Genomic DNA, 13,911 nt, shown 5'->3' with positions numbered 1-13,911 from the left:
ACATCCTCAAGATGCCAGGAAGTGGCGGAGTCATCACGGTGCCCTGTGAAGAGAAGGACGCGGTGTGTTCCCTGGAACGAGCCTTTCAGGCCGCATCACTGGAAGACCCAGATCACGGAAGCAGGAGGCTTCCCGAGGCCACCCCCAAGAAGAAGAAGACATCGTCCGGCCCGGCTCCTCAGGAGGCAGGCCCCTCAGGGCCCGCGCCTGCCCAGGGGGAACCTCCTTCCATCGCATAGGAAAGCGTGCCCGGTGCCCTCCTCAGGCAGGGCTCGGGGGCTCTCCCCTGGAGGGCCACCGACCTGGCTAGGGTCACGAGGGAGGCGCTTGGGCGCCACATGGAGGCGTGTTTCGAAGCACGTTTCCCTCAAGAAGGAGTAAGGCAAGGAGGGCCAGACCCTCAGGAGTTCGTCAGCAAGGCCATTCAAGAGCTACAGGAGTCAAGAGTCATGAGAGGCGGCCGCCGCCTACCAGCTGAGGCTCCCCATCCAGGCGAGGATGGTGGGATGCGCGTCTGCATCGACATACCAGGGCTCAATCGAGTCGCCTCTCTGGAGCGCCTCTGGCCCTCGCGAGTGGGGCGCTGCGAAGGTCTGCCCCACAGCTACGTTCGCATGCCTTACGGCCTGCCGAGCGCGGCTGCCACGTACCAGCGCCTCATGAGGGGCATAATGGAGGCTCAAGAGGCCAGGCGTTCCGCAGCCCTGGCGGAGATGGAGATGGTCTGCGAGGAGCCACCAGCGCCTCCGGAGCCTCCCGAGGCCCCTGAGCCTGGGGGCTCGTGAGGATCGGCTTCTGCAGCCACCGAGTCTGCTACACCAATGCTGCTTCGTCCTCGACATCATCAGGTGACATCTTTCAGGTTTCATTTCCAGCTGGGAGCGCCCCCCAGGGCTGCATTATTCCCAGGCCGCGTGGGTCCGTCCCTGCGGCATGTATCCCTTTTATTTCATGTTGTTAGCTTACCTTGTTGGGGGCGCCCCTCGGGCTGCATCATCCCCAAGTCGCTCGGGCCTGACCCAGTGATGTCCGCCTTCCCAGCATCTATTTGAATGATTCCACTCCTTCGCAACTAATGTGTTTGACCTAGTTGCCCGCTCAACTGACGCCAACTGACGGAGCTGCTCCCAAAACGGCACGGCGCTTGCGCATGGGTCCGTCCCTGCAACGCCGACAAACCTGAATGGCTGAGCTCTGGCCGCGGCAGCCCCGCATGGCGCCACCTCGTCAAGCCTTCAGTGCCTCATCACCCCTAGGAAGCAACCAACGGCTGACTGTCAATTGTCATGGCAACCCCTCGTTCTTTCTATGATGGGTCTACAGGATCTCCTAAAGGAGCTGCGTCAAGCGAGGCCCTTGCGCTGTCTCCTTCACTCTCATCCGCGCGAACCGCTTGCACGTTAAAGGGGGGGGTGCCTGAGCATCGCGACTCAGGGCTCCTACTGGCTCTCCAGCCCTCACCCTCTGGCCTTGTCCACGGCATCACGACCTGGCATACCAGCGACGGCTGAGACTCGCTCGAGGGCCGGGACCCGAGGACGTAGAGCAGAAAGGGGAGCAAAGGCGAGAGGGGAGGGACACGTGAGGACCTCGCCGAGCAACCTCACGCCTGCCGATGCACGGACCCGGCGACACACAAGGGAGCGGTCCCTGATTCTCGAGATAAGTCACCACCCGGAAGCACCAGCTACCGTGGCACCATCCCCGCACCTAATGCAATCCCGTGTTAGCAATGCTGCTCTCCTTTCTCACCGAACGATGGCTGCTTGCGCGCCAAAGGGGACCTCCTGAGCATCGCGACTCAGGGGCTCTTACCGGACCCCGGGTCGCTCACCTCCTGGCCTTGACCACGGCATCGCGACCTGGCATACCAGCGACGGCTGAAGCCGCCTTGGGACTGGGACCTGTCGGCGCAGAGCACCAAGCCCTCGTGAGGTTCGAAAGGGAGAACTGAGCTAAGACAGAATGAGCAACTCGCACAATTCTAGAACAAGGGTTATATTAAAAAATAGGATCACAGGCACCTTACAAGCCCCCACGGGACGCGTCTTTGATTCCTTGCAGGGAACAGATCCTAAAAGGGCGCTAACTACACGCGCCCCTGCAAAAGACGCCATCATCAATAGTGGGCCATCAAGCACCGGCGCCAACCCCATCCAGATCAGAGTCGGCGACGGCCTGACGAGCCCGCCCTGCTCCAGGAGCGGTGCCGGCTCGGGGGCTCGTAGCTGTCGTCGCTCGTCTCCGGGGTCGCGAAGAGCTCGCCGGAGTCGCTGGATCCTCCGACGCCTCTGCCGCCTGAGGAGCCGCCAAGGGAGCGGTCGGCGGGCCTAGCCCTCGCCGTAGCAGGGTCCCGACCACCTCTCCCGAGGCAGCACTCTAGCCGGCGCCCGTTCGCATCGAAGACCTGGAAGAACATCATCGAAGCACTGTGGTACTCCAAGTGGATCGCGAAGGCGCCTCTTGTCCTGCAAACCCGGGCTATTTCGCCCTAGCCTTGAGTCATGAAGACCTCGCCCGGGGCAACGACCTCGACCTCTTCCTCGGTCACGAGGGTGCTGCAGCCGGCGTGCTGCAGCCAAAGCTCCAGGAGTTCTCCCTACAGGACGATGGAGGCGAAGAAGGGAGGAAGGCGAATCCAAGACTGAGGAGGCATGGCGGCGTGGAGTACGAACTCTTGGGAGGAGCCCTCGGTGTGGACCCCACGGGGGACGACCCACACCTGCATGACCCGTCGGCGCCGGCGGCGGTGCTGCCCGTGGCGATCAGCATCGACTCCTTCAGAGCCCTCGATGTGGGCATACAAGGGAAGCGGGAACCTCGGCGGTGGCCGCTCGCACCAGGGCCTCGACACCACCTGATGGGCCCCCTCGTCCCGGCGGCAGAGGGCGAGCTGTTTCTTCGGTGGGAGCGGGTCTGGTTCCTCCCAGGGAGCCTTTCCCTTCTCTACCGCTGAGAACCGGCAGATCGGAGCCAACGCAGCAAGACGGAGCAAGGACCAGGAAGAAGGAGAAGCAAGAAGAGATGGACTGGAAGGGCGCGTGCCGTCCCGTACTTATAGCCGGCGAGGGCCAACCGTCGGCCTCCACGATCGCAGGTAATCATGACCCGCTTTGCATGCAGGGACTTGTCCAGTCCATGCAGTTGCCGAGGCGCCGTGGGGAAGTGGAGACGCCCACGTCCAATCAACCGCCATGCGGCGCCCAAGGCCGCAGGCTGTTAGGGCCCGCGGCGCTTCGCTCTTGCCCTTTCGCCTTCCTGCACGGCCAAGTCCGGGCGCGCCTTGGGCCCAGGGGCTACTGTCGGTGTTCTGGGAACGGGGGTCCCCAGACTTGCCTGCCTGCGGCCTGCGGCGTGGCTCAAAGGGGGGCCCAGCACGGCCCATCTTCATCAACACAGACCCAAGACCCTCGCGAGGGGCCAAGCCTCGCGGGGCGGACGACATGGAGCTTCCTCAGGCACGGCCTCGTCAGGCTGGCTCGTGAGGAGGCGGAGAGATCAAGGCGGGGTACCTCACGAGGTGCCCGTGATGCAAGCCATGACGATCAAGGGCGCCAGGCGGGCGCCAGCCCGCGCAGTGTCCTTCTTTCCTCTTTGGTGCAAAGGGAGCAAGCGCAGGCGAGAGCATCAAGCAAAGGCACCCGTTTCGGTGCAACGAGACCAAGACCAGCCCAACGGCAGGGAGGAAGTCATTATGGAGCCCAAGCCAGCGTCACCACCAGAGCCTTTGGCAGGCGAGGACCAACTTTAGTCAGGATAAGTGTACCAGATGTTCCCCTTCAAAATGGCCAATTGTTGGCGCCCTTCCCGCTCAATATTTGGGAAGAGGCCCAGGGCCTTTGCCTATAAATAGGACTAGCCACCCCCAGGGTAGGGGGGATCGAAGATCGGCCAACCCAGAAACAAGCTGGGATCGGATCGAGTAGCATCAGAGAGAGAGAGAGAGAGAGAGAGAGAAGGGTGACTGAACTCCTCATAGCAGTTCATCCCCCAAGCCAAGAACAGACCCTCGTGAGGCTGTTCTTCCTTGTATTGCTCATCATCATCAGCCCAAGAGGCAATCCACCACACCACAAACTAGAGTAGGGTATTACACCACAATGGTGGCCCGAACTAGTATAAACCCTGTGTCTCTTGTGCTGTTCTTTCCATAGCTTAGATCTTAGCGTGGCGGTGGGGTGCAGGTAGGTAGAAGGCGAAATCTCCGCGCGCACCCCAGTGTTCGAACCTCAAGGGTCTGCCGGAACCCGAAATCCGACATTCACCTAGACGGAGGGAGTATAGTTATATATATATATAATAAGGAGGCACTTGCGTACGTAGGCTATGGACCTGGTGGGTCCCCATTGTCATCCTCTCCAAGTAAAGTCATCTCCTCGCCCGCGCGCGCTTTCCGCCCGAAACAGTCAACGCCGCCCGCCCCGCTTCCCGGTGCAGGCGATTGCTCTGCCTTCAAACAACACAAGTGTCGTCCGTCCGTCCATCTGCCGCCCACATTAATGATACGCGGTTGCCGAGGCGGCTACTCCGGCGCCACACGTCCGTCCCTCCGCCCGCCCACCATTGCTATATAAACTGTTGCGTCGGCCATAGCCGCAGTCATCCGCAACCGTTCCCTTTCTCCTGTCCACACCACTACTGCCCACCATGGCTTCCTCGCGCTCCAGCGCTCTTCGGGACGGGCGGACGACAAACCACAAGGAGATGGCAGCCATTGCTGCCGACCGGCTGGCCGGCAGGCAGACGGAGGACGACGACATCCCAATGGAGAACATGGTAGTCGACGATCCACCGCCAACCCCCTCCTCCGCGCCATCCTCGCCGGTGCATTGCACCATGACCATCGGCGAGGCCTGTGCCCAATATATGGACAGTGTGAGGCAAATGCGTCAGGAGCAGTTCCGGAAGGCGCAAGCCGACGCCGCCTACAACCACCATCTCCTCCAGGAGCATCTGCAGGCAGAGGAGCAGATCGCTGTGGAGCGGGCGGAGTACGAGGCGCTGCTCGACTCGTACCGCTCTGCCCGCAAGGGCCACATCGAGCGCTGGCGGGAGCGCATGCGGGTGGCGGAGGCTGCGGCCGCCTACAAAGAGGCTACCAAAGAGGGCGATGAAGCGGGCGAGGCGCTGTTTGGCGAGACCGAGGACGGGGCAGAGGACAATGCCGGCTCCGACGAGTCCCCGCTCCGCTGGCGTCGATGAGGCCCTGCTCCACCGAGGCCCCTCGGTGCCAACAACGAGGCAGAGGACACCGCCGGCTCCGCCGAGGCCCCGCCCCGCCAACAACGAGGTAGAGGACATCCCCGGCTCAGCCGAGGCCCCACCCTGCCGGCAACGCGGGGGAGGATTTCCACCGCTCCACTGAGGCACCGCCCGTCGGCAACGAGATAGAGGACATCGCCGGCTCCGCCGAGGCCCCGCCCCGCTACCAACGAGGCCGCGCCACACAGAAAACGAGGAAGAGTAGAACACGGTAGGTTGCCGCCACTCGGGTCCAAGTAAGGCCACCGCTGCTACCCTCCTGTTGAAGCCAAGCTAGGCGGGTTGACCATTGACGGCCGGTTAGCTTCTTGGCGGCGACGTGGAGTCAGGGAGTTCTGCTGGAGAATAACGCTGCTTCTACTTAACTGCTGGTGCAGTTGGCTGACTGACACGTGGGCCCAACAGGCCACATGTCAGTTACACAACTACACGTGCAGTTAAGTCACTGAAGCTTCTGTTCGGCTCAGCGGGACATAGGTGGGTAGGTTCGGTTAATTAATTATACCTCCAGCGCACCCCTTTTTAGTTGAAAAATGTATGAAATGTAATGAAATCTGGCATGTTTATATGAAATCCGACCGTGTATGAATGAATTTATTTCGATTAGTTTGAATTCCTGTATCACTGGCATTGGATGAACATGCAAAACAATATGTACCAGCATTATTCCCAGGGTGATCACCTCATTTGCAGCAGTTTCACATGTACTCCCTCCGGTCCTTTCTAGTCTGCATACAAGTTTTGTCTGCAGTCAAAGTATCTCTACTTTGACCAATCTTATACAAAAAACTATGCACTTTCACAATGTGCGAAGTAAAAAGGAACAGAAGGAGTACAAAGAGTTTGAGCAGGTTTTTAGCGTTTCTGTACATTGCAATCAAACACACAGGCCTGGCAATTCATAGAGAACATTCAAAACAATCGATGATTATGCATCTCAGCGACTCACATGCCAGAGGCAATATTTACTTCACAACTAAAGAATAAAGAAAAAAATTGATCGACGCTGCTGACAGCAAGGGCGTCCCATTCGAAAATATCAAACGCATGTCTTGCTAAAATCAATGAGCAAAATTTGACAAGGTTGTCCCATTCCAAAATATCAAATGCCTACGATTGTGGAATGGGCAGGGTTTGCCATCAGTTCGGACATTGACATGGCACCTCGTGCTAAATAAACCAGCTGTTCTTTTTGTGCAGTTCCACCAAAATCAACCAAATTCGCGCGTAGCTTGTATGATTTCGCCCTTATATGTTGCAACGCCTCGAACTTGTCGGCACCTCCTTTCTTGTGGTGGAAATGAATGATTCGATGTATTCATGAACATTTTGTGCAGTTCCCATTGAAATCAAGCTGAGCACCCCTGTTTGCACAAATACAAAAAAGTGATTAGTATAGAGCAAACTGTACTATGAATTGACAGTTTCAACAGGCACATACATGGTCCATGTAGAGCACACTTTTAGAAATATGGAACTCACCAGAAAGAATCCTAGAACAACATTGTACTCGCGCATCATAACAAAAAATGGAGATTTTGTCAGTCCTTCTGAGCTGAAGTTAGTTTGGTCTTGTGGAGAGTAATGTAACCGTCCTTCAACTGCTCCTTCTGATGATAAGATAGACATGGCTTCTTCATCCTGGCATAATCGGAACTAGTCACTTCACGTACTCCATATTCTTCTTCAGAGGAAGATGATCCTGTTGTGCAAAGACAAGAGGACTACTAAATTCTAGCATCACTGTTTGCTCGAAAAAAAGGAAAGGAAATATTTAAAACAACACAGATGAAGCACTTCTCAAGGACAATGCCACTTTTTCATGACAGCACTAGGAGTTGATTTTTGTTTTTCTTCCCCTTGTTCTTCCCCTTCATCACTTGGTTCAATAACAAACAAGCTTCGCCTTCAATGTAAGATTTGGCATGTCAATTAGGGAGCACAAGTATAGTACTAAACTTAATTTTCTGATGAAAGTGGCAAAATACAGGCTAGCAGTTGTGAAATATCCTTATCTTACCTCAATGGGATATTACGGTGCACATACAGATTGGAAGTCTTGTCTCCATTTGTGCAGTTCACTAAAATCAAGCAACATTATCGTACAAGTAGCACAACATATGAATGCACACTACAGAATCATGTGAAAAAAGGCTAGTACTGACCTCTCATGATGCGGAATTCAAACAACTCACAAGAAGAAAATCTGAACCAAATTCGCCTTAACGGATAGGAAGTAAGATCTCCTCTTGTGCAGTTCCACTAAGATCAAGCAACGTTGTCGGTGTGACATTTTGGTTGAACTGCACAAAACACTCTTAAAACAAAAGTGTTTTGTGCAGTGCAACAAAAGGTCACAATGGCAACGAGGTGAAGCAGATAACCCTATTTACACAGAGGTGCAAAGGAAACAATTAGTGGTCAATAACGGTGGATGACACAGAAGCCAACAAAAAGAAGCATCTACCTTATCTAAATGGGAAAGAAAGCAAGACAGTAGCATTTCTCAAACAGTGGCATTGATTAATATTAACATAGAGATTATATTAACAATAAAATTCGTTAAACATGTAATTTGCTTTTAACTATGGCATTGCATCAATTTTCCAGTGGCATTATTAGAGGGTGTTTGTTTACAGGGACATTTTGGTGTAGGGACTAAAAAACTCCGTGTCAGTCCCATCTAAACCAAAGAGGAGGGACTTTTAGGGACTAAAAGTGGGCATGTGGGACTAAAGAAAGAAGACCCCGAGGGAGTCTTTTTGGGAATTTTTCCAACAGTTGCCCCTGCCACGCATCGCACCTTGTCTCTATTAGTTCATTACTAGGTGTAACATGGTCTTTTAGCATGTCATTTAATAACCTCTAGTCCATGTTTAGTCCCTGGAACCTAGCAGGTAGGGACTAGGGATTTTTTAACCAAACAGGGCCTTAGATTAACAACATCTAATGAGTTGCACGGGACAGTGGATGCACCAGCACCATGTGCATCTACCGATGTATTGTGGTCATGCACAGTCTGTTGCAACAAAGAACAAGCAACCAAGGAGCATATTTGTGTTGGTCCCAGTTTTGTTATCTTTAGACGCCTTTCCCTATGTGAGCGCATCAAATCTAGTCCTGCTCAAACTCTACAGCCTTGTCCCCTCCTTTCCTTTTTGAACTAGTACTTTCGCTCCTTCCTTTCTCTTTGAACCACGTCCTAGATTTATGCGATACAACTTTCCCCACTACTTTCCCCCATTCCTTTCCTCTTTGAACCACGTCCTAGATTAATGCTATACAACTTTCCCCCTTCATTTCCTCTTTGAACCACATCCTAGATTCATGCAATATACAACTTTTCCCACTACTTTCCCCCACTCCTTTCCTCTTTGAACCGCGTCCTAGATTCATGGTATACATGCAGCTAGAGCAATGCATGTGGAGTAAGTAAATTATACCTTAAGGTTCTTGGGGCGTGGTTCGGTGGCGACGGGACGACGGCGAAGAAGAAGGGGTCGGAGGCCCTCCCGCGCCGCCGCTGGGTGGAAAGTGAACAGCTGCGCCGGTAGTCCCTCGCCGACGGCGACGGCGTTAAGCCTCCTTCCCTTCCCGGCAGACGGATCCCGCCGGCTCTTTGAGCAGCAGTGAGGGGAGAGAGAGGCCAACGAAGTCTTGTTTAGATCTGGAGAGGGCGAGAGAGTGTGAAGAGAGAAACTACAAGCGTTGGGGCTCCAGCGGGAGAGGGCGAGAGAGTGAGCGAACAGGCTAACCAGCTACACAACCCTCCCGTTATGTTCAACGAGAGGGAAATACCTTTTATACATTCCTGCATTCTTGTGAAAAGCATGCCGTATTTTTTTGTGTGTGTGGGAGTCACTGGAATTTCAATCATAATCGTGTCATGTGGCTTTGGTGGTAAGACTATCCACAGTGGTGCAGAAATAATGCACCCTTAGTCACCTTACCTCTCTCCACGTAGTACGTTGGTCCCACCAGTCAGAGGGTGAAACAAACAAATTAATAAGAAAAATTAAAAGCGCCGGCGGTGTATTTTACCTCACACATCTCGCTACTGCTCGGGAACACTGTCCAATTGATCCCTCTATTCGCTCACGTACTATTTTAAGTGAATCCTTATTATAACATGCACACAAATTTTGGCCACTTGTATTCGACTTAAGTTAGTGTGCCACCGTATCTCGTATACTTACTACTCCCTCCGTCTAGGTGTAATAAGTCACGTTAGAAGGTGCAACGGGACCAAGGTGCGTGCGTGCATGTGTGTGTGTGTTTAACACCATGTGTGTGTTAGAGAGAGCGACAGATCGATCTACTCCTACATAGAGATGTTGTGTAGTGTACGATTTTAGTCGCGAGAGTCGGTGCATCCTCCCGTTTCTGGGCGTGTCCGGTAGGGACATGCGGGCAGCTGCCACGCCCGCTCCTGACTAGCCTGGCCCACCCAAAGCCCCTCCATCGCCCGCGCGCGCTTCCCGCCTGAAATGGTCAGCGCCGCTTCAAAGAATCGGTGCCGCATTCATGCCCGGGCAGAGCGGACGTGACCTCTCACTGGCGCAAGAGTGATGGTTGCTTCGTCCGTCCAACTTACTGCTGGGTCTATGTGATTTGACGGCTCATTGGTCTTTATTACTGAGGTGGTAGGACTGTTGGATGTCCCACGCTTTCGGTGAAAGGAGGTATACTACTACTACTAGATTACAATTTTCTCCATTCTTACAGCGGAGGCGTGCAAGAGCAGTGAAAACACGCAGGCTCAGTGATTACATGGCCCACCTCACACTACTATCACCATGCGACACCTAACTCTTTACATAGTACTCCCTCCGTTCCTAAATATTACTAGATGAGTCCCCGCGCGTTGGCACGGAACAGCGGTATATCTCTCTGCGCAAAATTATCGATTTCATAGAACAAAAAAAACTCTATAACCGCATGACAAATGTGGTAGCCAAACTAAATAAACCCCATCATCATTTAGATCATCCCACGTAAGGAAAAAAATCAGCCAACTCCTGAACTCCTACTGCATAATGGGATTATATTTTTCTTTTTGACATGTTAATGGGACTTAAAAGCTCACTTACATGCATGCTTCCGGTGCATGCTTGCATGCAGACATGTTGATGTGATTTAAAACCCACTCACATGCATGTGGCACGGTATTTCTGCATGCTTGCATGTGGCTTACTGCGGAGCCTCTCAACGTCAAGATCAGACGGCTATTATGGACTGATTTACTTCATCTAACGGCTACATCAATTTTGATGACGTGGCTCAAGGAGAGGATAGAGAATTCCTAGTAGTGGGGGCTAGCTATTACTAGTAGATATAAGTCTTTGTAGAGATTCCACTACATACGGAACAAAATGAAGGGGGAAAGTTGCCACGCCATCCGCATGTGGTTCATGGTGAAATCTCTACAAAGACTTATATTTAGGAACGGAGGAAGTACTAGTATAGTATGTACTGTAATTTATCAGCGAGATAAATTTGTACAATGCTATGAAGCTTCCAGCTTCTGTTACATGTATCTTGCGTCCAAGGTTGCCCGTTGCAACATTTCATCAAATACAAAGCAGACTAACATGCATGCTATTGCATCTCAATGATTGACAGATCATAGCAAATATGTACTCCCTCCATTCCAAAATAAGTTTCTCAACTTTGTGCAAACTTTAGTACAAAGTTGTACTACTACTAAAGTTGACACTTATTTTGGAACAGAGGCAGCTAAAGAAAAAATGATCCATGCAGTCCCTAGCCCTTGAACCGTGAACCCTGACCAGGCTTCAATTTGCTGGCTACGTTCGAGCTTCCTAATAAATGAAGTTTGCAACCTTTTGACCATCGGATCATGTTGTGCAGTTTCACCAAAATCAAGATGAGCATCCCTGTGGCAAAGAAATTGAATAAGCGTGATTAGAATAATATTACTGGGACTAGTTGATGAGACATAAACTCATCACAAATACAGTACGTAGAAGCCAGTAGAGGTATGTGCGGGGCAAAGAAGTAGAGAAATATCCACAGGGAGTGATGTGGGCAGCTGGAGCAGTGGTGCAAGCCGGCTGTAAAGGGAGTTGTACCTGAGGGACGTAGCTCAATCTTGAGGAGGGCGGCGGGAGGCGGCAACTGCCCACGTCGTGACAGTGAGCAAGGGACGAAGGCAACCTCACCGGCTTTGTGAGAGAGAACGGCGAGGACCCCTGATCGGGACGTGCCGACAGTGGGTTTTCGCTGTCGGCGACGGCCACAACATCTGCACTAAGCATCCACCCCTTCCGCAAGCGGATGTGATCCGCTGGGATGTTAGAGATGTGGCCACAGTTGTTTTGTGCGAGAGAGTGTGAAGAGAGCAACCCCAGCAAGCAACCGTGTAGGCTGGCCCGTCCTGACTATGTACTCCTTTTCTCTCCATATGAACCTATCATATTGCGTACGTGCCACTGAAGAAAAAAACTTTATTTATAAATGACGCAACACCTACTACTCGTTCTCCTATAACCTTGCGCTTGGCATCTCCAAAATATTGACCTTGTGATTGGCTCTTTGCCTCTTCGGGAAGTCGAGCAATAATGGTAGTGCAGTATATATCGTTCTGGCTATATGAGACCGAATGAATTGCTGCACGTCCACCACGTGGGCGAGGGTCGAGGGGCGAGGGAGAGTGCTACATACGGAGCAAAATGAGTGAATCTACACTCTAAAATACGTCTATATACATCAGTGTTTGGAGTATGTACTAGTAGTTCATATTGAAATCTACTAAAGGACAGATATATTCCAAACAATATGATATAATCTCTATAACAAGGTAGTAGGGACGAGGAGTAAACGGAGGGAGTAGTAAATTTTTCTCCTCGTCCTGCGAGCCACTGCGCGCATGGGCGAGGGAGCGGGCGTAAGGCGTAGTAAGCAAGCTTCACCTCATCCTGCGAGCCACCGTGCCCGTGGGCGGGGGAGACGGCGTAGTAAGCAAGCTTCTCCTCGTTCTGCGGGTTGACGGGACACATCAAAAGTACTCCATTGTATAGAGCCTTGCCTCTAAGGTAGGCCCCACATGGTTTGCCTCTTTTTTTTAACAAAACACGTCAAGTCGCAATTTGTTTGTTCACCCATGGTAGACGATCCTCCCTCCACCAAGTGGACAACCAGTACACGTGCCAAATTACCACGTGGGCTGCCTTTTTTTGTACAGAAATGAGCTCCACCGTGTACCCGCGCGGGTGTGGTTGGGAAAGAGACGGGAGTACGTGCGCCGTGCATGCACCTCTTCTCTTCGTGCACGTTCCCCACCTACATGGGTGTGTGTGAGAGATACAAACCGCGTTCGTGAGTGTTTTTTGTTTTGGGGTGGGGGTAGGGTGGGGGGTTGATTTCGTGAATTATTTGTGGGAATATGTGTCGATGACATCTCAAACAAAATTTTGCATGCAATGTGTGTGAAATGGAGGCCTATCCATATCATACATAGAGGGTCGGGCAATCCACGAGAAGAGAGGGAGGGGTCATAGCTATCGATAGAGTCGAAGAGAGGATCAAGTGGGTGGGTGCGAGATCGATGAAGAGAGCCATCGAAATTGTGTGTGTGTACAAGTCAAAGATATAAGGCGACTGGCCTACCGGAATGTTAGAGGGCACACATCAAGTTTGTGTGTGGCAGGGAGACATGACTAGAGCGCTTGATGTATCAGTGTGTGTGGGGGGGAGGGGTGGTGGGAGGGGTAGGCAGAGGCCAAACTATAGAGGTAGAATGATTCGTATATGTGTTGAGAAGGAGAGACCCAGCTATGTCTTGAGGGAGATCGATCGACATCCATACATAACTGAAGGACGGGAAATATGATGGTAGAGAGATAGAGGAGAGAGAGAGGGAGGGAGAGGGAGGGAGAGGGGTGGAGTGCTGGATGGATGATGGAGTTGCTTCTCGAAGATGGTGGGAGAGGCCTACTAGACAAACTGAGGGTGGAACTGCAATGTTATCAATAAGAGTGGGGATGTGTTTCTATGTGTGCCTGTGCGTGATAGATCTGTCGGGACACATCCATGGATGATGAAGGGGAACCATGTGTTTGGTAAGCAAACCTAACTAGATCGGTAGATCAATTGTTGTTTGTCGGAGAAAGGGAGAGACACAACTAATGAGGTAGATCGATTGACGTGTGGGTAAAAACGAGTTATAAGGACCTAGCTAGCTATATGTATAGCGAGAGATCGGTCGGTGTACGTCCATTTGTTAGAGGCTAATAAGGCCCAGCAAGACGGATAGACAAAGAGAATGGAGCTAGGAGGTGGTGCGAGAGGCCCAACTACTAGCTAGATAGGGGGAGGAGTGTGCGGTTGTGAGAGAGCGATGAAAAGAGGGATGAGAGTTTACACGTGTGTCAAACCGTATGAGGGACACGAGGCAAGGACACATAAAGGAGGAGATTGAAGGTGTGTTTGTATGTTGTAGGCAGGCATCGCTGGAGAGGTTTATCGATCGGTGTGTGTCAGAAAGGAGTTGTGGAGACTCTGGGAGAACGACCTAAAGAAAAAAAATGAATGTGCCCGGTGGATAGAATGCCGAGGGAGGGGGAACGCGAGGAGGGCGTGTGCATGCACGAGAGAAAGTTAGTGGTAGCTACAAAGGTTAGAGGATTG

The sequence above is a fragment of the Triticum urartu genome, chromosome 2A (genome assembly GCF_056163025.1).
Source record: "Triticum urartu cultivar PI428250 chromosome 2A, HENAU_Tu73, whole genome shotgun sequence".
In the NCBI taxonomy this organism is placed as follows: domain Eukaryota; kingdom Viridiplantae; phylum Streptophyta; class Magnoliopsida; order Poales; family Poaceae; genus Triticum; species Triticum urartu.
Note: the sequence above shows the minus strand (reverse complement) of the source record.